Here is a 25,138-nt window from a genome sequence, read left to right on the forward strand (position 1 = left end):
CTGGTTTAGACCTGTTTAGACCTGTTTAGACCTGTTTATTTAGTCCTGGTTTCCTTTTAGACCTGTTTAGACCTATTTATCCTGGTTTATCCTGGTTTAGACCTGGTTTAGTCTTGTTTAAACCTGGTTTAGACCTGGTTTAGACCTGGATTAGTCCTGGTTTAGACCTGGTTTAGTCCTGGTTTAGTCCTGCTTTAGTCCTGGTTTAGACCTGGTTTAGACCTGGTTTAGTTCTTGTTTAGACCTGGTTTAGACCTGTTTAGTTTAGTTCCTTGGTTTAGACCTGGTTTAGTCCTGGTTTAGACCTGGTTTAGTCCTGGTTTAGACCTGGTTTAGTCCTGGTTTAGACCTGGTTTAGTCCTGGTTTAGACCTGGTTTAGACCTGGTTTAGTCCTGGTTTAGGACCTGGTTTAGTCTGTTTAGTCCTGGTTTAGTCCTGGTTTAGACCTGGTTTAATCCTGGTTTAGACCTGGTTTAGTCCTGGTTTAGACCTGGTTTAGTCCTTGTATAGACCCTGTTTAGACCTGGTTTAGACCTGGTTTAGGTTAGTCCTGGTTTAGACCTGGTTTAGTCCTGGTTCTGGCTGCTAAAAGTTCGTCTTATTTTGAAACTCCTTTGGTCAAACAAACGCTTTTATTGTGACATCCCGGAAGTTGTCGCGTAAACTTGGCACGTCTCCGTCTCCGGCAGAGCGGCCGTGCGCAGAGGAAACGCCGTTAGTTTACGCAGAGTTTGGGAAGTTTTGAGTTTTTTTGGGGGAGTTGGGGCAGGAGAAAAGTCGCGGTCCATGTCTGATCCCGAGCCGAAAACAGCGACCATCTGACCGACATGTCGCGAGAAAACACGACGCGGAGTCTGGACACCATAGACCTCGCTGCGTTACGCGTAAGTACCGCTTTTTGGACACTTTTCTCGGCGTGTAAAAAGTTTGCAGATTGTCAAGGGTCCAAACCGGGACCAAACTGGGACTAAACCAGGACTAAACCAGGACTAAACCATGACAAACCTGCACCAACAGCGTCTAAAACAAATGAAAACGCATAAAGTGATAAAATGCGACCGAATCAAAACTTTGCCAGATCTAAACAAGAACTAAACCAGGACTTAACTTGGGCTGACCTACTTGGTCTTGACCCGTAGGAAACCGGGACTAAACCAAATCTAAACCAGGATTTAACTTGGGTTAAACTACTAAATCTTAACCCGTGGTAAACCAGGACTAAACCATGTCTAATCCAGAACTAAACCAGGTCTAAAACGGGTCCAAATCAGGACTAACCCGGGTCTAAAACAGGACTTGACTTGGCCTGAACTACTTATTCTTAACCCGTAGTAAACCAGGACTAAACCACGTCTAAAGCAGAACCAAACCCTAAACCGGGTCTAAACCGGGTCTAAACCAGGACTAAACCATGTCTAAAGCAGAACCAAACCCAGTTTAAACCGGGTCTAAACCGGGTCTAAACCAGGACTAAACCAGCACTAAACCAAGGACTAAACCACGTCTAAAGCAGAACCAAACCCAGTCTAAACCGGGTCTAAACCAGGACTAAACGAGGACTACACCAGGACTACATCAGGACTAAACCGAGACTTCACCAGGAATAAACCAGGACTAAACCGAGTTTAAACCAGGACTAAACCGAGACTTCACCAGGAATAAACTAGGTCTAAACCGGGTCTAAACCGGGTCTAAACCGGGTCTAAACCGGGAAAAGCCCGGTCCGGAGCAGGACCTCTGCGTAAAGCTCGGGTCTGTGTCTGAGGAGGGAACCGTTACTTCCTCCGTGTTTGTTCAGCTTGTTTTTCTGTTTTCTGACGAAGACTCACGATTCTCCCTGCGCCAAAGCCGCTCTCTCTCTCTGCGCTTTTTACGGCTGTTTGTGGCGCTGTTTGTGGCGCTGTTTCAGGAGATCTTCAGCTCTGTTTGCGGAGCCGGCGCAGTTTGCGGCCGGAAAAGCGCAAAACATTCAACAAGTACCAAGAGTTTTGTGACTCATAAAATAAGAGACTTAACTCGTCTCAACTATTTTACAATTTAGGTTTAGACCTGGTTTAGTCCTGGTTTAGTCCTGGTTTAGTCCTGGTTTTAATCCTGCTTTAGACCTGGTTTAGACCTGGTTTAGTCCTGCTTGAGTCCTGGTTCAGATCTGCTTCCTGGTTTAGTCTTGGTTTACATCTGGTTTAGTCCTGGTTTGGTCCTGGTTTAGACCTGGTTTAGTCCTGGTTTGGTCCTGGTTTGGTCCTGATTTGGTCCTGGTTTAGACCTGGTTTAGACCTGGTTTAGTCCTGGTTTAGTCCTGGTTTAGACCTGGTTTGGTCCTGGTTTGGTCCTGGTTTAGACCTGGTTTAGACCTGGTTTAGACCTGGTTTAGTCCTGGTTTAGACCTGGTTTAGACCTGGTTTGGTCCTGGTTTTGTCCTGGTTTTAATCCTGCTTTAGACCTGGTTTAGACCTGGTTTAGTCCTGGTTTTAATCCTGCTTTAGACCTGGTTTAGTCCTGGTTTAGACCTGGTTTAGTCCTGGTTTGGTCCTGGTTTAGACCTGGTTTAGTCCTGGTTTGGTCCTGGTCCTGATTTGGTCCTGGTTTAGACCTGGTTTAGACCTGGTTTAGTCCTGGTTTAGTCCTGGTTTAGACCTGGTTTGGTCCTGGTTTGGTCCTGGTTTAGACCTGGTTTAGACCTGGTTTAGACCTGGTTTAGTCCTGGTTTAGACCTGGTTTAGTCCTGGTTTTAGTCCTGGTTTAGTCCTGGTTTAGACCTGGTTTAGTCCTGGTTTAGACCTGGTTTTAGTCCTGGTTTAGTCCTGGTTTAGACCTGGTTTAGTCCTGGTTTTAGTCCTGGTTTTAGTCCTGGTTTAGACCTGGTTTAGACCTGGTTTAGTCCTGGTTTATCCTGGTTTAGACCTGGTTTAGTCCTGGTTTAGACCTGGTTTAGTCCTGGTTTAGTCCTTTGTTTAGACCTGGTTTTAGTCCTGGTTTGGACCTGGTTTAGACCTGGTTTGGTAGACCTGGTTTAGACCTGGTTTAGACCTGGTTTAGTCCTGGTTTTAGACCTGGTTTAGACCTGGTTTTTGGTCCTGGTTTAGTCCTGGTTTTATCCTAGTTTAGACCTGGTTTAGACCTGGTTTAGTCCTGGTTTTAATCCTGCTTTAGACCTGGTTTAGTCCTGGTTTTACCTGGTTTAGACCTGTTTTAGACCTGGTTTAGACCTGGTTTAGACCTGGTTTAGACCTGGTTAGACCTGATTTAGACTTGGTTTTAGACCGGGTTTAGACCTGGTTTAGACCTGGTTTAGTCCTGGTTTAGTCCTGGTTTTGGACCTGGTTTAGACCTGGTTTAGTCCTGGTTTAGACCTGGTTTAGACCTGGTTTAGTCCTGGTTTAGTCCTGGTTTAGTCCTGGTTTAGTCCTGGTTTAGTTTCAGAGTTTAAGAGAGTAACTCTTTATTATTATCATCTACATCTTGATTTGATTTGATTTTACAGGAAAAACACATTTATTTTGTTGAAATAATGTTCAAAGTGTCAGAAAAATGTGTCTCTTGTGTGACATTTTTTATGTATTTTTTTAAATTCTTATTACAATTATGAACATAACAGCGACACAGAGGAGCAGAGACAGATTCAGGATCAAGTGCAGGTGAGATTGTTGTTGCACCACTTCAGTTATGACACATGTGGAGGGATGTGTGTTCAGAATGTAACCATGTCCAAATCCTTCTGTACCATTTTATCACGATATATCTGCCTCTTCAAAATATCACAATAAATACCTCAGCGTGAGATTCATAACTGTGGACAGGACACTTTTCTGCTTTTAAAAAAAAACATGACAAGATTTTGGTGTGAATTATTTTCATCATAATTCAAGTCAAAAACATGTTTCTTCATGTTGTCTGCACTGAAATGAATCATGGGAAATGTAGTTTCTGATGTTTATAAACGATATTATTGTGAGACATTATATATATATTGGGATGGGCATGATTAGTCGATTAATCGATAATTGATCATTAAGAATTTCATCGATTACGTTCATTTTAATCGACAAACTGAATGTTGCTGTGTGTGTCGTGACCAAACAGGTGTGTACATGTGTCTCTGCATCAGAAGGAGCGAGACACAAACAGTGGGTCAGTCTGTAACGAACCGAAGCACAAATGTGGATTTAACGATGATTTGTACAAGAAATTCCACACTTTCCGTTGCGTTGGGACAAGTGTGAGTCCATGTGCACAGTGGATAAAGCAGCACATATGTTTCTGTGTCCAGTGGGAAAAAGTTTTACCAGGTGAGAGTCGCTCAATGTGGATGACGAGGCCCCGCCCCCCTCCCCCCGTACGCTGTCCTGGTTTTGACAAACACAAATCTGGTCACACTGACCTGTATTCACCTGAGTCATGTCTTTTAATCCAACAGAAGTTGAACCACATCAGCGACACAAGAGCTGGAGTTTTATCTTCACTTAGTTTATGTAAATTAGTGATGTGGTTTTAAGTTTTGTTTCTGTGAGATTTGAACAAAACTGAATTAAACACATTATAATGTCAAACAGCTGATGTGGATCTAGAGTCGTTATGTTTATATGTCGTAAAGTTGAATTTATTTATGCAGATTAGTGCAGATAGTAATAATAATGATGATCATTTTAATATAAAAACGTTAATGATTAATCGATAATCGATCGTTAATTCTTCCGACGATCGATTAAGAAAATTTCATCGAATGCCCTTCCCGACTAGGCAGAAATGCTTACCAAAATAACAAACGTAACAGAATTTATGACTGATATGAACCATTTTTGGCCCCTTTTTAAACCCACTTGTAGGTGTAGGAAACCCTTACATTTTTTTGAGAATCAAGATTTGTACTAAGACTGTAAAAAAAAAAATCACCACATGTTGAAAATTTGAAATAGGTTAAAAACAGGTTGTTAAAAACAAGAAAATGTAACATGGTCCAACTTTCACATGTCATTTATGGCATGTGGGTAGTGATAAAAAGACCAGAAAAAAGACCTTTCGTATGATAACAAATAATATTTATGAAACTCCTTCAATTTTTAATTGTGTCTTGAACATTTGCGTTTGTGAGGTTCTGGTCAAAGGTCGACTACATGTACAAGTACGTTTAAAAAGGGGCTAAAAATGGTACGCCACGGAAACTAATGAGTTTTTATTTTTTATTTTTATGTTCATATAAAATGACAATGAGTTGAGATACCAAACTTTCAATAGATTTTATGTGAACACAGAGTAGAGGAGCACAAACCTGCAAAGTTTCAGCTCTGTGTCTGATACTTACGAAGATATCGACCTGTGAAAACGTCCGAAAAAATAACGCTCATTTTGGGCCCGTAAAAAGTAATGATCGAAAATCATTAAAACTTCCCAGGGTTGGTACATGACGGTGAGGGACTATTTGGTCATTTTTAACTTTTTTTTTTTTTTAGATCAAAGAGCGTGGGCCATTTGTTGGAATGGCGTGGAATTACTCTAAAGTTAAAGTTTTAACTTTAACTTTAGAGTCCTGGTTTAGACTTGGTTTAGACCTGGTTTAGACCTGGTTTAGACCTGGTTTAGTCCTGGTTTAGACCTGGTTTAGACCTGGTTTAGACCTGGTTTAGACCTGGTTTAGTCCTGGTTTAGACCTGGTTTAGACCTGGTTTAGTCCTGGTTTAGTCCTGGTTTAGTCCTGGTTTAGACCTGGTTTAGACCTGGTTTAGTTTAGACCTGGTTTAGTTTAGACCTGGTTTAGACCTGGTTTAGACCTGGTTTAGACCTGGTTTAGACTTGGTTTAGACCTGGTTTAGTTTAGACCTGGTTTAGTTTCCTGGTTTAGACCTGGTTTAGACTTGGTTTAGACTTGGTTTAGACTTGGTTTAGACTTGGTTTAGACCTGGTTTAGACCTGGTTTAGTTTAGACCTGGTTTAGTTTAGACCTGGTTTAGTCCTGGTTTAGACCTGGTTTAGACTTGGTTTAGACTTGGTTTAGACTTGGTTTAGACTTGGTTTAGACCTGGTTTAGTTTAGACCTGGTTTAGTCCTGGTTTAGTCCTGGTTTAGACCTGGTTTAGACCTGGTTTAGTCTTGGTTTAGACCTGGTTTAGACCCTGGTTTAGTCCTGGTTTAGTCTTGGTTTAGACCCGGTTTAGACCCGGTTTAGTCCTGGTTTAGTCTTGGTTTAGATCTGGTTTAGACCTGGTTTAGTCTTGGTTTAGACCCGGTTTAGACCTGGTTTGGTTTAGACCCGGTTTAGACCCGGTTTAGACCCGGTTTAGACCCGGTTTAGTCCTGGTTTAGTCCTGGTTTAGACTTTTTTTTGGACATTTGATTTTTCACACTAAGTTCAGCCCAAATATTACACATGAAATCAACACAGTCTGATCCTCCCAAACATCCTGGATCTTATTCTTTGCTCTGTTTTATAGAAGTATCGGATCGGGACTCGGTATCGGCAGATACTCAAAATGAAATGACTCGGACTCGGACTCAGGGGACAAAAAAAAAAAACGAGCTCATCCCTAGTTTCTGCAGGAGACATGATCCCCGACAAAACAGCGGAGTATCAACACAGGAACCACCCAAACCATGAAAAAAAAAGTGTTTTATCGTCCAAAAAATACTGCAGTCGCAAACAAATGAAAAGTATCAGGAAACGTCCGTATCCCAGACAGTCGTGTCTGTGTGACGGGAAAAGGGCGAAGCAGTGGGCGAGGCTGAAAGTTCAAACTAAACTCATTCAAAGTCGTTATTTGGGATAATTATGGAAACATTTCTGGCCCGTTCGTTGGGAATCTGGGTCGAGCGTGATGCAGTTTTGACTCGTGAATGAATGAAGGATTATCTCACAGAAAACGATTATTCAAGTGCTCCGTGAGGGTGAACTCTGAAAGGGAAAACCTCATCGTGTTAAAGGACTTTATTCTTCCTCGTGATGCGGACGGTCTGTACACGAGGGCCGACAAAAGTATCCAAAATCAGAGACTAATCGATACTGAAACTTATATTGAAACTAAATCCTCATTTTTCGCAGGTGTGAAAGTGTTTAGAACAGAGACTAGAATACAACCATGGACCTGGTTTAGACCTGGTTTAGTTTAGTTCTGGTTTAGCCCTGGTTTACATTTGGTTTAGACTTGGTTCAGTCCTGGTTTAGGCCTGGTTTAGACCTGGTGTAGATCTGGTTTAGTTTCATCCTGGTTCAGACTTGGTTTAGACTTGATTTAGACCTGGTTTATTCCTGGTTTAGACCTGATTTGCTCCTGGTTTAGTCCTGATTTAGTCCTGGTTTAGTCCTGGTTTAGACTTGGTTTAGACCTGGTTTATTCCTGGTTTAGACTTGGTTTAGTCCTTGTTTAGTCCTGATTTAGTCCTGGTTTAGACCTAATTTGCTCCTGGTTTAGTCCTGATTTAGTCCTGGTTTAGTCCTGATTTAGTCCTGGTTTAGACCTGGTGTAGACCTGATTTAGTCCTGGTTTAGTCCTGGTTTTGTCTTGGTTTAGACTTGGTTTAGACCTGGTTTATTCCTGGTTTAGACTTGGTTTAGTCCTTGTTTAGTCCTGATTTAGTCCTGGTTTAGACCTAATTTGCTCCTGGTTTAGTCCTGATTTAGTCCTGGTTTAGTCCTGATTTAGTCCTGGTTTAGACCTGGTGTAGACCTGATTTAGTCCTGGTTTAGACCTGGTGTAGACCTGGTTTAGTCCTGGTTTAGTCCTGGTTTAGTCCTGGTGTAGACCTGGTTTAGTCCTGGTTTAGTCCTGGTGTAGACCTGGTTTAGTCCTGGTGTAGACCTGGTGTAGACCTGGTTTAGTCCTGGTGTAGACCTGGTTTAGTCCTGGTGTAGACCTGGTTTAGTCCTGGTTTAGTCCTGGTTTAGTCCTGGTTTAGAATATGAGCCTTCAAAGAAAGTTTTTTTTAATTATTATTGTGGAATCAGAATCAGTTTTGAGCATCGGGTCTTTTCCTCGGTATCGAGATGGAGTTTGAAGTGTGAGTATCGTGACCGCAGTGGTCACAGGTGTGTGTCTGTCACATTTCCATGAGCGACCGCGGCTCCGATCTCAGTTTTTATTTTATTTTCGTGCAGCAAAAGGTGAAGTGAAAGGAGCTTTTTAAATCTCATGAGCGTCACTTCCTCTGTTCACATCCACATCACCACTGTTCTGCTCCAGGGCATCTGGGTCAACTCTGTGTGTGTGTGTGTGTGTGTGTGTGTGTGTGTGTGTGTACAGTGTGTGTGTGTGTGTGTGTGTGTGTGTACAGTGTGTGTGTGTACAGTGTGTGTGTGTACAGTGTGTGTGTGTGTGTGTGTGTGTGTGTGTGTACAGTGTGTGTGTGTACAGTGTACAGTGTGTGTGTGTGTACAGTGTGTGTGTGTGTGTGTGTGTGTGTGTGTGTGTGTGTGTGTGTGTGTACAGTGTGTGTGTGTGTGTGTGTGTGTGTGTGTGTGTGTGTGTACAGTGTGTGTGTGTGTGTGTACATGTGTGTGTGTGTGTGTGTGTGTGTGTGTGTGTGTGTACATGTGTGTGTGTGTAGTGTGTATGTGTGTAGTGTACATGTGTGTGTGTGTGTGTGTGTGTACATGTGTGTGTGTGTGTGTGTGTGTGTGTACAGTGTGTGTGTGTGTGTGTGTGTACATGTGTGTGTGTGTGTGTGTGTGTGTGTGTACAGTGTGTGTGTGTGTGTGTGTGTACAGTGTGTGTGTGTGTGTGTGTGTACAGTGTGTGTGTGTGTGTGTGTGTGTGTGTGTGTGTGTGTGTACAGTGTGTGTGTGTGTGTGTGTGTGTACAGTGTGTGTGTGTGTGTGTGTGTGTGTGTACAGTGTGTGTGTGTGTGTGTGTGTGTGTGTGTACAGTGTGTGTGTGTGTACAGTGTGTGTGTGTGTACAGTGTGTGTGTGTGTGTGTGTGTGTGTGTACAGTGTGTGTGTACAGTGTGTGTGTGTGTGTGTGTACAGTGTGTGTGTGTGTGTGTGTGTGTGTGTGTGTGTGTACAGTGTGTGTGTACAGTGTGTGTGTGTGTGTGTACAGTGTGTGTGTGTACGTGTGTGTGTGTGTGTGTACAGTGTGTGTGTGTGTGTGTGTGTGTGTGTACATGTGTGTGTGTGTGTGTACAGTGTGTGTGTGTGTGTGTGTGTGTGTACAGTGTGTGTGTGTGTGTGTGTAGTGTGTGTGTGTGTACAGTGTGTGTGTGTGTGTACAGTGTGTGTGTGTGTGTATGTGTACAGTGTGTGTGTGTGTGTGTGTGTGTGTGTGTATGTACACTGTGTGTGTGTGTGTGTGTGTGTGTACAGTGTGTGTGTACAGTGTGTACTGTGTGTGTGTGTGTGTGTGTGTGTGTGTGTGTACTGTGTGTGTGTGTGTGTGTGTGTGTGTGTGTGTGTACAGTGTGTGTGTGTGTGTGTGTGTACGTGTGTGTGTGTGTGTGTACATGTGTGTGTGTGTGTGTGTACATGTGTGTGTGTGTGTGTGTGTGTGTGTGTGTGTGTGTGTACGTGTGTGTGTGTGTGTATGTACAGTGTGTGTGTGTGTGTGTGTGTGTGTGTGTGTGTGTGTGTTTGCTCTGGACAAAACAGGAAATCACCGCTCCTACACTCACACAGTTTCAATTTGAGCTCAGTTAAATTTTCACTTTTTTGAAAGATGAATATAAAAGCAGATTTTTTGATAAACTTTGTGATTACAGGTTTGCAGTTGCAGTTTGAAATTTACTATGAAATCGTATTTTAAATCTTTTTTTTTTTTTTTTTTTTTTTTTGTTCCCCGTGTCCTACAGCAGCGGTGTCAAACTCCCAATTCACAGAGGCCAAAATTAAAAACTGGGACTGAGTTGTGATTCAAACTAAATGTTTATTGAAAAAAACATCTGCTTGTTTTCTCTTCTTTTGAAATATGTAATGTTTTGTAAAGCTTTTCTTGTTAAAATAAATGTTTAATAATAATTTTGCTTAAACACTGAATCCAGAACAAGCAGAATATAAAATAATAACAACATTTTGGTAACACTTTATCATAACTACACCTTATTTAACCTTAATAAAGCATGAACAAAGGCTTAATTAATAATGAACAAAGACTTAAGTAATAATGATTCACGCTTAGTAACTACTTAATTACTACCTTAATTCGCACTTGCACTTCATTTGCCTGGGCTGTAAATAGTTACTCATAATTATTTCATACTTAATTACTCATGAACTAACCATCTGAGCATTTATTAATCATTAGTAAACTATGACAGAATGATTTACTAATAATACAATGATCATTCAGGCAGCTGTTATCTGTTAAAGTCTTTCTGAGAGCTTTTCTAAAGTGAAGACGAATTATGCTTTATTAAACATTTACTAAGCGTGAATCATTATTAATTAAATCTTTGTTCATTATTAATTAAGTCTTTGTTCATGCTTTATTAAGGCTAAGTAAGGTGTAGTTATTATAAAGTGTTACCAACATTTTAAATAAATAATGTGTCTATAGTCGATCTGTAGCCGATGGACAGCTCTAATACAAATGTGATATGATCTCGCTGGACAAATATAATTATATCACGGGCCAAATTTGGCCCCCGGGCCTGAGTTTGACATGTCTGGTCTATATCTGTAAATGATGGTCTGGGAAGATTCTCTCCTTACCTGATATGAACAAAATATGTAAGCAGCACAACAAGAAACTTAGAAACCTGGACATATTTGTTTACACCTGGTTCAGTTTAGTTTAGTCCTGGTTCAGTCCTGGTTTAGTCCTAGACCTGGTTTCAGTCCTTTGGTTCCAGACCTGGTTCAGTCCTGGGACCTGGTTCAGTTCCTGGTTCAGACCTGGTTCAGTCCTGGTTCAGTCCTGGTTCAGTCCTGGTTTAGACCTGGTTCAGTCCTGGTTCAGTCCTGGTTCAGTCCTGGTTCAGACCTGGTTCAGTCCTGGTTCAGTCCTGGTTTAGACCTGGTTCAGTTTCCTTGGTTTCCTGGTTCAGTCCTGGTTCAGTCCTGGTTTCAGTCCTGGTTTAGACCTGGTTTCAGTCCTGGGTGGTTCAGTAGACCTGGTTCAGTCCTGGTTCAGTCCTGGTTTCAGACCTGGTTTCAGTCCAGGTTTAGTCCTGGTTTAGACCTGGTTCACCTGGTTCAGTCCTGGTTTCAGTTCCTGGTTCAGTCCTGGTTTAGAGTCCTGGTTCAGTCCTGGTTCAGTCCTGGTTTAGACCTGGTTCAGTCCTGGTTCAGTCCTGGTTTCCAGAGTCCTGGTTTCCAGTCCTGGTTCAGTCCTGGTTCAGACCTGGTTTCAGACCTGGTTCAGTCCTGGTTCAGTCCTGGTTTAGTCCTGGTTTAGACCTGGTTCAGTCCTGGTTTGGTCCATGCGGCGCTTTGGCATCATGACGTTTTCGGTCGACTCCATTGGACACCGCAGCTCGTCTAAACAAGTATTTTTTCAGCTGTTTTTATTTTTTTTTTTAAATCAGTAAATACAATTCATATTATGCAAAATTGCGTTAAAAATTTGGCTTCCACAATATTTTCTGTTTCTCTTGTGACCCCGTGGGAAAAACAATTGCCCCTGGATCAGAAGTGTAGAGACAAACACAAACCCTGTTGTATGTCAGAGTCCTGCGCCGGGTCGGGGTCAGAGTCCTGCGCCGGGTCGGGGTCAGAGTCCTGCGCCGGGTCGGGGTCAGAGTCCCGCGCCGGGTCGGGGTCAGAGTCGCGCGCCGGGTCGGGGTCAGAGTCCCGCGCCGGGTCGGGGTCAGAGTCCCGCGCCGGGTCGGGGTCAGAGTCCCGCGCCGGGTCGGGGTCAGAGTCCGCGCCGGGTCGGGGGAGGTCAGAGTCCCGCGCCGGGTCGGGGTCAGAGTCGCGCGCCGGGTCGGGGTCAGAGTCGCGCGCCGGGTCGGGGTCAGAGTCCGCGCCGGGTCAGGGCCAGTTATAGTCCACTTTTAATGCAGTTATAGTCCTAATGTAGACCCAGTTTAGTTGAGTTTTAGTCTTAGTTTAGTCCACTTTTAATCCAGATTTAGTCCAGTTTTAGTCCACTTTTAATCCAGACTTGGTCCAGTTTTTTAGTCCACTTTTAGTCCTGGTTTAGTCCACTTTTAATCCAGACTTAGTCCAGTTTTAGTCCACTTTTAGCACAGTTTTAGTCCAGTTTTAGTCCTGGTTTAGTCCAGTTATAGTCCTGGTTTAGTCCACTTTTAATCCAGTTTTAGTCCAGGTTTAGTCCAGGTTTAGTCCAGTTTTGGTCCAGTTTTGGTGCAGTTTTGGTGCAGTTTTGGTGCAGTTATAGTCCTAATGTTCACCCAATTTAGTCCAGTTTTAGTCTTAGTTTAGTCCACTTTTAATCCAGACTTAGTCCAGTTATAGTCCAGTTTTAGTCCTGGTTTAGTCCTGCTTTAGTCCAGGTTTAGTCCAGTTTTAGTCCAGTTTTGGTGCAGTTTTGGTCCAGTTTTGGTGCAGTTATAGTCTTAATATTCACCCAATTTAGTCCAGTTTTAGTCTTAGTTTAGTCCACTTTTAATCCACACTTAGTCCAGTTATAGTCCAGTTTTAGTCCTGGTCTCATCTCATTAGTTTCAAAGAACAGAATTTTTTTTGGTTTTGTTGTTTTTCGGTTTTATTTTGGTCCGAGAGGCTCTAAACCCACGGCCCAGTGTCACACCTTCTCTATTTTAGTATCATGAAACTTTCACCTCTGAGTGAAACACAATAATAATAAAGAGCAAAAAATAACAATCATTCTTTCTAGAAGTTATTTTTTAAAGGTTTATTTGAATAGTTTTTATTGTTTTAAGACTAGTGTGATTAAATCTGAACACGTATTTTATCATTATATTGTTATTATTGTTATTACGGTGTATTTGTGCAGCACTTTAGAAACTTAGTCCACTTTTAATCCAGATTTAGTCCAGTTTTAGTCCAGTTTTAGTCCTGGTTTAGTCCAGGTTTAATCCAGGTTTAGTCCAGGTTTTGGTCCAGTTTTGGTGCAGTTATACTCCTAATGTTCGCCCAATTTAGTCCAGTTTTAGTCTTAGTTTAGTCCACTTTTAATCCAGATTTTAGTCCAGTTATAGTCCTTGGTTTAGTCCTGGTTTAGTCCACTTTTAGTCCAGTTTTGGTGCAGTTTTGGCACAGTTTTGGTGCAGTTATAGTCTTAATGTTCACCCAATTTAGTCCAGTTTTAGTCTTAGTTTAGTCCACTTTTAATCCACACTTAGTCCAGTTATAGTCCACTTTTAGCACAGTTTTAGTCCAGTTTTAGTCCTGGTTTAGTTCACTTTTAGTCCAGTTTTGGTGCAGTTTTGGTGCAGTTATAGTCTTAATGTTCACCCAAGTTAGTCCAGTTTTAGTCTTAGTTTAGTCCACTTTTAATCCAAGTTTAGTCCAGTTTTAGTTCCCGTTTTAGTCCGCTTTTAATTCAGTTTTACTCTAGTTATAGTCCAGTTGTAGTCCACTTTTAGTCCAGTTTTAGCGCAGTTATAGTTCTGATGTAGACCCAGTTTAGTCCAGTTTTAGTCCTGGTTTAGTCCAGGTTTAGTCCTAGTTTAGTCCTGGTTTAGTCCACTTTTAGCACAGTTATATTCCTGATTTAGACCCAGTTTAGTCCAGTTTTAGTCTTGGTTTAGTCCACTTTAATCCATCTTTATTCCACTTTTAGTCCACTTTTAGTCGTGGTTTAGTCCAGTTTTGGTGCAGTTGTAGTCCTAATGTTCACCCAGTTTAGTCCAGTTTTAGTCTTAGTTTAGTCCACTTTTAATCCAGAACTTACTCCTGGTTTTGTCCCGTTTAGTTTATCCCGTCTCTTGTCTCATAAATTTCAAAGAATTGAATAATTTATTATTATATATATTTTTTTTAATTTTTTTTTTTTCTTTTTTTTTTTGGTCAGAGGCTCTAAAGTTTTTTTTTTTTTCGGGACAGTTTTGAGAGCGTTTGCCGTGTTTCCTTTTTAGTCTTTTCCAATAATTTCTTAAATTAGCTCCAACTTTTGACAATTTTCTAAAAGTTTCTGTAATCTGTCCACCTTCTTTTTTCTTCCTCATCAAAAATATAACTGTGTATTATCCTAAAATTCCGCATTTATTGTGAAAAATGTTAATGTTTTGTGTGTTTGTTTCAGGACCCTGCTGGGATCTTCGAGCTGGTGGAGGTGGTTGGAAATGGAACATACGGACAAGTTCATAAGGTCAGAGCAAAAGTCCAGACCAATGATACACTTTGTGCTGAGAGCTGATTGGCTGAGAGGGTTTTGAGCTGAGAGCTGATTGGCTGAGAGGGTTTTGAGCTGAGAGCTGATTGGCTGAGAGGGTTTTGAGCTGAGAGCTGATTGGCTGAGAGTGTTTGAGCTGAGAGCTGATTGGCTGTGAGGGTTTTGAGCTGAGAGCTGATTGGCTGAGAGTGTTTTGAGCTGAGAGCTGATTGGCTGAGAGGATTTTGTACTGAAGAACTATTCTGTCTCGTTTTCTTGAGGTGTAGCTTGTACGATTCCTTGAAAATAGAAAGTTAAAACCGTACTTCTGAACATTCTTCATAGAGATATACGTTTAATGCCATACTATGGAACAACATTTCCATGGAAACAAGCAGCTGATACCCAATATCAACCGATATCTTAGCTTTGTAACTGCACTAAAAGTGGACTAAAAGTGCACTGAAACTGCACTAAAACTGCACTGAAACTGGACTAAAACTGCACTGAAACTGCACTAAAACTGCACTGAAACTGGACTAAAACTGCACTGAAACTGGACTAAACCAGAACTATCACAGCGCTAAAAGTGGATTAAACCAGGACTAAACCAGGACTAAAATTGGACTATAACTGCACTAAAAATGGACTAAAACTGGACTAAACAATGACTAAAACTGGACTAAACAATGACTAAAACTGGACTATAACTGCACTAAAAATGGACTAAAACTGGACTAAACAATGACTAAAACTGGACTAAAAAATGACTAAAACTGGACTATAACTGCACTAAAACTGGACTAAAACTGGACTAAACAATGACTAAAACTGGACTATAACTGCACTAAAACTGGACTAAAACTGGACTAAACAATGACTAAAACTGGACTATAACTGCACTAAAAATGGACTAAAACTGGACTAAACAATGACTAAAACTGGACTAAACAATGACTAAAATTGGACTATAACTGCACTAAAAATGGACTAAAACTGGACTAAACAATGACTAAAACTGGACTAAAAAATGACTAAAACTGGACTAAAACTGCACTAAAACTGGACTAAACAATGACTAAAACTGGACTATAACTGCACTAAAAATGGACTAAAACTGGACTATAACTGCACTAAAACTGGACTAAACAATGACTAAAACTGGAGTATAGCTGCGCTAAAACTGGACTAAAACTGGACTAAAACTGGACTAAAACTGGACTATAACTGCACTAAAAATGGACTAAAACTGGACTAAAAAATGACTAAAACTGGACTATAACTGCACTAAAACTGGACTAAACAATGACTAAAACTGGAGTATAGCTGCGCTAAAACTGGACTAAAACTGGACTAAAACTGGACTATAACTGCACTAAAAATGGACTAAAACTGGACTAAAAAATGACTAAAACTGGACTATAACTGCACTAAAACTGGACTAAACAATGACTAAAACTGGAGTATGCTGAAAACTGCTAAAACTGGACTAAAACTGGACTAAAACTGGACTAAAACTGACTAAAACTGGACTAAACAATGACTAAAACTGGACTAAAAAATGACTAAAACTGGACTATAACTGCACTAAAACTGGACTAAAACTGGACTAAACAATGACTAAAACTGGACTATAACTGCACTAAAAATGGACTAAAACTGGACTAAACAATTACTAAAACTGGACTATAACTGCACTAAAACTGGACTAAACAATGACTATAACTGCACTAAAACTGGACTAAAACTGGACTAAACAATGACTAAAACTGGAGTATAACTGTGCTAAAACTGGACTAAAACTGGACTAAACAATGACTAAAACTGGAGTATAACTGTGCTAAAACTGGACTAAAACTGGACTAAACAATGACTAAAACTGGAGTATAACTGTGCTAAAACTGGACTAAAACTGGACTAAACAATGACTAAAACTGGAGTATAACTGCACTAAAACTGGACTAAAACTGGACTAAACAATGACTAAAACTGGACTAAACAATGACTAAAACTGGAGTATAACTGTGCTAAAACTGGACTAAAACTGGACTAAACAATGACTAAAACTGGAGTATAACTGCACTAAAAATGGACTAAAACTGGACTAAACCAGGACTAAACCAGGACTATATGGAGACCAAACCAGAGCAAGTTCCAGGTCAGATCTGTGGAGAGGCGACCCCACTCACGGTCAAAACGTCTATTTATTTTTTTTATTTTATTTTTTTTAGATATTTTTGAGCTGTAAAACCACCTGTAATTGAATAAACGTTAAGTAGTGCTGTTTATTGTCACACTGCGGAACATTCCAGACAGAGCGGTGACGTATCCATAGAAACAATGCACCTTTAAGAAACCACAGAGCGGCTTTGTATAAATAAACGTTTAAACATTCTGAGACATTAAATTGATATAAATGACCAACCTGGATATCGACTGAACCGATATCTGACGCACCAGATTTTACGGTATCGGCATCAATATTCGATATCTGTGCATCCTGAATGAAAAAAACAAAACAAAAACATGTTAATTTGTCTTTTTTGGGTTAAAAAGTTACATTCTGTGGCTTTAACCTAAAAGTGTACTGTTTTTTTGCGACGGCGCGCTGGGTCCTAAGACAAAAACAGTACAAAAAAAAGGAAATAGAGCCGATATTTTTATTTCAGTGACTCCACAATGTGACGTTTGGGGTCAAGTCCTTCTTCAGACATGAAAGGAACCGCTCCTCTTATAAATAGGCCCGGGTCCCGTCCCCTGACTCACCACGTGACCCAATAAAAGAAAACGTTTTTGACTCCAGTTGCTGAATAGAATCTTTAGAACGAAACAGGTGTTCGCTCTGTTTCAAAGTGGTGTTTAGTTTACCACAACTAGAAGTATTTACTGTATTTTTTGGAGTTTAAAGGTTGTATAGAGGATTTTTTTAAGGAAAGAGAAATCCAGCGACAGTCCTTGACACCACCTTCCTCCTCCACATTTCCCTCTAGAAATAATTTAGAGGCCGACACCTCAGTTTTTAGACCCTTTGTCTGCTTCAGTCGCACAGTCACTGAAAGGAATCTCCAAGAATCACCTCAGTTCGCTCTTCGCTCCTTTTCTCCTTCTCTTCGTCTTTCAGCGACCTCAAAAAACGACTTTCTTTTGCGGCGAACTGGTGGTCGATTCTCGTCCGACATCGCGACAAACTTTATGCGAACTGCGAGAGAGCCACAATTAGAAAAAGCCTCTAAGAACCGCTGCATAGTTACCTTAGAAACGTAGGGAGTTTGATTGACGACCTAACAGCCAATAGAAAATGAGGCAGCCTCGTTTTCTATTGGCTGATGTTTATCTGGCCTCAACACGTCCACAGTTGATAGATTTTCTTTCTTTTTTTTTTTTTTTTTGGTCATCATAATTACAAAGCTGCTGCGTCTCTGTAATGGTATTTTAAACTTTCATTGACAATTTGAAACAAACAAAAAATCCTCCATACAACCTTTAAGTCGCACCAGCCAAAAAATGTGTAATAAAGAAGAAAAAACATATGTAAGTCGCACTTTTTGTGGGGAATTTATTAAAGTCAAGTTGTATTAATAACAATAGAAGAGAGAAGAACAGACTGTCAACGTCACATATGAACAGTGTTGGGAAGGTGACTTTTAAAATGTAATCCCCTACAGATTACAGATTACACACACCAAAATGTAGTTTGTAACGGAATCCATTACATTACTTAAAGTGAGTAATGTAATCTGATTACTTTGGATTACTTGATTTGCTGTAGAGAAACAAAGACGAGGAAATCTTCACATAAGAAGTTTTGTCTGATAAAAGAAAATAAAAAGTCCAGACTTTACTGAACCAAATTAAAAATATTATTGATAGAAGAAGAAGAAACACGTCCACACAGCAGGATTTAGTCCTGTTAAATCCTGTTTTAGTCCTGGTTTAGACCTGGTTTTAGTCCTGGTTTAGACCTGGTTTTAGTCCTGGTTTAGATCTAGTTTAGACCTGGTTTTAGTCCTGGTTTAGACCTGGTTTTAGTCCTGATTTAGACCTGGTTTTAGTCCTGGTTTAGACTTGGTTTTAGTCCTGGTTTAGATCTAGTTTAGACCTGGTTTTAGTCCTGGTTTAGACCTGGTTTTAGTCCTGGTTTAGACCTGGTTTTAGTCCTGGTTTAGACTTGGTTTAGTCCTGGTTTAGACCTGGTTTTAGTCCTGGTTTAGACCTGGTTTTAGTCCTGGTTTAGACCTGGTTTTAGTCCTGGTTTAGACTTGGTTTTAGTCCTGGTTTAGATCTAGTTTAGACCTGGTTTTAGTCCTGTTTTAGTCCTGGTTTAGACCTGGTTTTAGTCCTGGTTTAGACTGGTTTTAGTCCTGGTTTAGATCTAGTTTAGACCTGGTTTTAGTCCTGGTTTAGACCTGGTTTTAGTCCTGGTTTAGATCTAGTTTAGACCTGGTTTTAGTCCTGGTTTAGACCTGGTTTTAGTCCTGTTTAGACCTGGTTTTAGTCCTGGTTTAGACTTGGTTTTAGTCCTGTTTAGATCTAGTTTAGACCCTGGTTTTAGTCCTGGTTTAGACCTGGTTTTTAGTCCTGGTTTAGACCTGGTTTTAGTCCTGGTTTAGACTTGGTTTTAGTCCTGGTTTAGATCTAGTTTAGACCTGGTTTTAGTCCTGGTTTAGACCTGGTTTTTAGTCCTGGACCTGTTTTAGTCCTGGTTTAGACTTGGTTTAGTCCTGTTTAGATCTAGTTTAGACCTGGTTTAGTCCTGGTTTTAGACCTGGTTTTAGTCCTGGTTTAGACCTGGTTTTAGTCCCTGGTTTAGACTTGGTTTAGTCCTGGTTTGATTTTTAGTCCTGGTTTAGTCCTGGTTTAGACCTGGTTTGACCTAGTTTGACCTGGATTTAGACCTGGTTTAGATGTGATTTTAGTCCTGGTTTAGTCCTAGTTTAGACCTGGTTTGGCCTGGTTTTAGTTCTGGTTTTAGACCTGGTTTTAGTCCTGGTTTTAGTCCTGGTTTTAGTTCTGGTTTTAGTCCTAGTTTTAGTCCTGGTTTAGTCTTGGTTTAGACCTGGTTTGACCTGGATTTAGACCTGGTTTAGACCTGGTTTAGACCTGGTTTTAGACCTGGATTAGACCTGGTTTTAGACCTGGTTTTAGTCCTGGTTTTAGTTCTGGTTTTAGTCCTGGTTTTTAGTTTAGTCCTGGTTTTAGACCTGGTTTGACCTGGTTTAGTCCTGGTTTAGACCTGGTTTGACCTGGTTTAGTCCTGGTTTAGACCTGGTTTGACCTGGTTTGACCTGGTTTTAGTCCTGATTTTAGTTCTGGTTTTAGTCCTGGTTTTAGTCCTGGTTTAGTCTTGGTTTAGACCTAGTTTGACCTGGATTTAGACCTGGTTTTAGTTTTAGTTTTGACCTGGTTTTAGTCCTGGTTTAGTCCTGGTTTTAGACCTGGTTTGACCTGGTTTAGTCCTGGTTTTAGACCTGGTTTTGGTCCTGGTTTATTCCTGGTTTAGACCTGGTTTAGACCTGGTTTGACCTGGTTTGACCTTGTTTAGTCCTGGTTTTAGACCTGGTTTTGGTCCTGGTTTTTAGTCCTGGTTTTAGTCCTGGTTTAGTCCCGGTTTAGACTTGGTTTAGTCCTGGTTTAGACTTGGTTTAGTGTCTGGAAATGAGTGGAATTACGAAAAAACAAAACACAAAACAGTAACTGTAACTGAATACAGTTACTCATCATTTGTACTCTGATTACCTCACTCCGGTACATGTAATCTGTTACTCCCCGACACTGACTCAACCATGGGAAAGACTTCAGATCAGGACTAAACCAGGACTAAACCAGGACTAAACCAGGACTAAACCAGGACTGGTCTGAGTGTTTAAAGTCCGTCCTGTCCCCACACATTGAGAAAGCTCGTTGTTGTTGTCGTGGTCGGGGTTTGGTCTGGTTTTGTCTGGTTCGGTCTGGTTTGGGCGTGGGACGGTTTGTGGTTTTTGAGGTGCAGGGACCGGAGTTTGACTCGGTGGTGAAACTGGGTCAGAGTCCAAACAGCTGAGCGTGACTTCCCATGATGCACCGGTGTCACTTCCTGTTCCCGGTCGCTGCTTCTGCTTTTCCTCGCGTACAGTAACGGCGTTTGCGTTCGCTGAAACTCTTTCTGAATCCACCCAGACAAGAATGTTTCCGGGTCTGGGGTGGGGCCAGCGTTGAGGTTAAAGCTGCGCCGTGTAACTTTTCACCTGCTCGTCTCCGTGGAGATCAATCAATCAATCAGTCAATCAAACTTTATTACATTTCATATATTTGAAATGTAGCACAAAGAGCTTCACACGCAACAGAAAAATTACAATACAATGATTAAAAACAACAGCAACCCCCCCATATATACAACAATTTAAACAAAAACATAAAAACTAATAAACATAAAGCTCTTAAAAGTTATAGAAAAATGAAAATGTAAAGCAAAGATCAGATGGAGACTAAGTAAAATAGTAATGATAATTTAATTTAAAACAACCGTAATAATAACAACAATAATAATGATAATTTAAGTTAAAACAGGTAAAAGTTTCAGTTAAAAGCTAAATTAAAAAGATACGTTTTGAGTTTACTTTTAAAAATATGAACACTCGCTGCTAGGGATGGGCATGATTAATCGATAATTGATCATTAAGAATTTCATCGATTATGTTAATTTTAATCGACAAACTGAATGTAGGTTGCTGTGTGTATCGTGACCAAACAGGTGTGTACATGTGTCTCTGCATCAGAAGGAGCGAGACACAAACAGTGAGTGTGTTTACATGCACATCAGTATCCCGGTTATTAGAAACCGAGTTACTGTAGCTGGTTTATTCCGATAGTAACCGGGATACTTGTGGCATGTAAACGCAGTACCCCGGTTACTGCAACATAAAGTTGAGTCGCATGCGTCAAAAAGACACTTTCCAGCCTTTCACCACAACAGTAGTGACATAAATAAATTGACCAACATAAATAAAGTGACCAAACGAGTGAAATGACTGTAAAATTTAAGAGCTGCGCTAAACCTGCACACGTGCGACCTGCACACGTGCGACCTGCACACGTGCGACCTGCACACGTGCGACCTGCACACGTGCGACCTGCACTCAGGTGCAGGTGTGCGACCTGCACTCGTGCGACCTGCACTCGTGCGACCTGCACTCGTGCGACCTGCACTCGTGCGACCTGCACTCGTGTGACGCTGAAAAGCTAAAACATGAACTATCTCCTATACTCTATACACACAGAACACACTTACCATCATTAGCACCTCTTCTGTCACAGAAATAACACACATAATCCACAGAGTCGTGTCATTTAGTCCAAAAGAAACTGATCGCATCAGCGGCGCAAGGAGCGAGTTGTTTTTATCGCCGCTAACAGTTTATGCTAATTAGCCAAACGGTCTTAAATTTCGTTTCTGTAAAACGTAAACAAATGTGATCACAGCTGAATTATCTGATCAAACGGGCTGATGTGTCTATAGTGTTTATGGTTTATATGTTGTAAAGTTGAGTTTATTTATGCAGAAGATTTTAATGAAGAATCTGCACAGTGGATTGTGGGAGATCTCGTAGCTCCTTAGCTTCTTATGCTAAAGGAGCTCACGGTTTGTATTTTTCCTGGTTTATGAAATTGATTTAAGTTAATTTTTGCGCCTGCGCATTTGTAAGATTATGTCAAGAAACCGGGATACTCCATTTGATCATGTACACGCGGATATGAGTGTCCCGGTTTCTCAGTGCGCATGTAAACACAGTAACACGAACACTGACAGAACCGGGGTATGGCTAATAACCGGGTTATTGATGTGCATGTATACGCACTCAGTGGGTCAGTCTGTAACGAACCGAAGCACAAATGTGGATTTAACGATGATTTGTACAAGAAATTCCACACTTTCCGTTGCGTTGGGACAAGTGTGAGTCCATGTGCACAGTGGATAAAGCAGCACATATGTTTCTGTGTCCAGTGGGAAAAAGTTTTACCAGGTGAGAGTCGCTCAATGTGGATGACGAGGCCCCGCCCCCCTCCCCCCGTACGCTGTCCTGGTTTTGACAAACACAAATCTGGTCACACTAACCCAGGCATGTCCAAACTATGGCCCGTGGGCCAAATGCGGCCCTCAGACAAATTTTTCTTGGCCCTCAGGCTTCCAGGTGCTTTGGCCCAAATTACCTTGCATCAATTAAAAAATAACTTTTTACTGCAAGTTTTTTGAAAATCTCCTTTGATAACACTAATATTGAAGATTTAATGTTGGTTTTGAGGATTTTAGAGTGAATAAAGGCCTGATGGCTCATTCTAAAGTGTTAAACATGCACATATTTCAATTATTAACTGTAGTGAGCTCCAGTCTACAGCCCTCGATCGGCCCTCTGCTTCATCTGTGTTTACAAATGTGGCCCTTGATGAAAAAAGTTTGGACACCCCTGCACTAACCTGTATTCACCTGAGTCGTGTCTTTTAATCCAACAAAAGTTGAATCACATCAGCGACACAAGAGCTGCAGTTTTATCTTCGCTTAGTTGATGCAAATTAGCGACGCGGTTTTAAGTTTTGTTTCTGTGAGATTTGAACAAAACTGAATTAAACACATTATAATGTCAAACGGGCTGATGTGGCTCTAGAGTCGTTACGGTTTATATGTCGTAAAGTTGAATTTATTTATGCAGATTAGTGCAGATAGTAATAATAATGATGATCATTTTAATATAAAAACGTTAATGATTAATCGATAATCGATCGTTAATTCTTCCAGGACTAAACCAGGACTAAAACCAGGTCTAAACTAAATCTAAACCAGGTTTTTGTCCTAGTTTAGTCCTGTTTTAGTCCTGTTTTAGCCCTGGTTTTAGCCCTGGATTCTTCCGACGATCGATTAAGAAAATTTAATCGAATGCCCTTCCTTACTCGCTGCAGACCTCAGATCCTCAGGTCGACTGTTCCACAAACGGGGGCCGTACAAGCTGAATGACGCCTCACCGTGAGTTTTAGTTTGGACTCTTGGGACAGTTAAAAGAAAACTAGCTGAGGACCTGAGAGTCCGAGAGGCTCATATGATAAAAGCAGATCAGATAAATAAATAGGACTAAGACCATTAAGAGCTTTATAAACTAATAAAAGAACTTTAAAATCTATCCTGAAGCTCACAGGAGCCAGTGCAGAGACTTCAGCACTGGGCTGATGTGCTCCCTCTTCCTGGTCCTCGTCAGCAGTCGTGATGTAGAGTTTTGGAGGAGCTGTAGTGGAGCTGTAGATTTCTTTGGAAGACCAGAAAGGAGATCAATACAGTAATCAACACGGTTTGTAATAAAAGCATGTATTAAAGTCTCTGCACTGGCTTGAGAGAGAAATGGTCTCACTCTGGCAATATTTTTTAGATGATAAAAGCCAGATTTAGGCGACGTTCAGACTGCAGGGCTTAACGCTCAATTCCGATTTTTTTGTGAAATCCGATGTTTTTGCGAGGTCGTTCACATTTCCAGTTAAATGCGACTTGTATGTGACTCCAGTGTGAACGTTAAGTGTCCCACATGTGACACTGGAGACACGACGACGTCAACCGCAGCGAGCGTCTCTGTGTTTACAGAAGTTGTCCAAACATGGACGCAGCATCGAGCACCTGGAGATTTTAAAGTTCCTCTCGTACCGGAGCCAGAACATGAACAACTTACTTGTTTTAAGGAGGAGATTGAGAAGGAGAAGGACGAGGTTTTTGGTCGTGGTGTTTTGTGGTGAGTGGTGATGTGCTTCACTTCAGTCACACTCAGTTAATTAACAATTTTCACCTACTTCAGCACAGAATAGTGACGTTTGTGTCTTGTTGATAACGTGTAGGTGGATGAATGCACTTTGGCCGTTCAGACTGAAGTCACATGTCAGAAGATCAGATATGTATCAGTTTCAGGAGCACATATCCAAGTGTCCTGGGTCACATTTGAAAAAATCTGATCTGTGTCGTTCAGACTGTCAATAAAAGATCAGATACAGGAACATAGAAGCCAAAAAATCGGATTTGGGTCACTTCAGGCTGCAGTCTGAACGCAGCCTTAGTGATGGACCTGATGTGTGGCTCAAAGCTAAACTCACTATCAAGAGTAACTCCTAAACTCTTGACCCTCTCACACGGTTCAGTGAGGAGGTTTGGAGCTGAGCTTTGAGCGTCTCCCTCTGAGCTTCAGGACCAATAATTAAACCTTTTTTTTTTGATGGAGATGGTGTTGCTTTGCCTGAATGCTCCGTGGTGTGACTTTAAACATGTCCGTTTAACGTTTATTCACTTTGTTTGTTTCTGTTGCTCAAAAATACAATAATTTCTTCTGTGAACGGGAGCGCCTCTCCACAGATCTGACCTGTAATGTTGTGTACTGTCGTGCTGCAACCTGCCTGTCTCCGTGTTTATTTAATTTTTTAATATGTTTTAGTTCATTTAATTTTTTTATTCAGCTTTAATCTCTATTGCTCAACCTTCTAGATCAGGAGTGGAAAATTCACATGAAAAACTGTGCCAAACTAAATATTTATAGAAAAATTTCAACAGCATCTTCATGTTTTCTCTTCTTTCGAGATCTGTAATGTTAAAACTTTTCTTATAAAAAATAAATTTTTTAGTCCTGTTTTAGTCCTGGTTTAGATCTAGTTTAGTCCTGGTTTAGCTCTGGTTTAGATCTAGTTTAGTCCTGGTTTTAGTCCTGTTTTAGTCCTGGTTTGGACCTGGTTTAGTTTCCAGCTATGAGTGGAATTACCAAAAAAAAAACAAAAAAAAAACGGGGGGGGGGGGGTATAGGCCAAAATCCCGCCGTGTAATCCATTTATTTCAACAAAGTAACTGTAATCCATTTACCACTCACTGGAACAGTAACTGTAACTGAATACTCCAGTACATGTAATCTGTTACTCCCCAATACTGTAAATAAATGAATGAAATGAACATTTTGAATAAATAATGTCTCTAGAGTCTGTCT

At 40.9% G+C, this 25,138-nt stretch overlaps 1 long non-coding RNA gene across 1 annotated transcript in view; it reads left to right on the top strand.

Moving 5' to 3' along the window:
* The first annotated feature begins 658 nt into the window (after positions 1–658).
* LOC129410682 (uncharacterized) overlaps positions 659–25,138 on the top strand; it is a 35,925-nt gene continuing 11,445 nt past the window's right edge. Inside the window, exons 1-2 of the long non-coding RNA XR_008632984.1 lie at positions 659–885; positions 14,094–14,159. This is a non-coding gene — a long non-coding RNA (uncharacterized LOC129410682). The remainder of the gene's footprint in view (positions 886–14,093; positions 14,160–25,138) is intronic.

The sequence above is a fragment of the Boleophthalmus pectinirostris genome, unplaced genomic scaffold (genome assembly GCF_026225935.1).
Source record: "Boleophthalmus pectinirostris isolate CB_2022bp ecotype Guang Dong unplaced genomic scaffold, ASM2622593v1 HiC_scaffold_23, whole genome shotgun sequence".
In the NCBI taxonomy this organism is placed as follows: domain Eukaryota; kingdom Metazoa; phylum Chordata; class Actinopteri; order Gobiiformes; family Gobiidae; genus Boleophthalmus; species Boleophthalmus pectinirostris.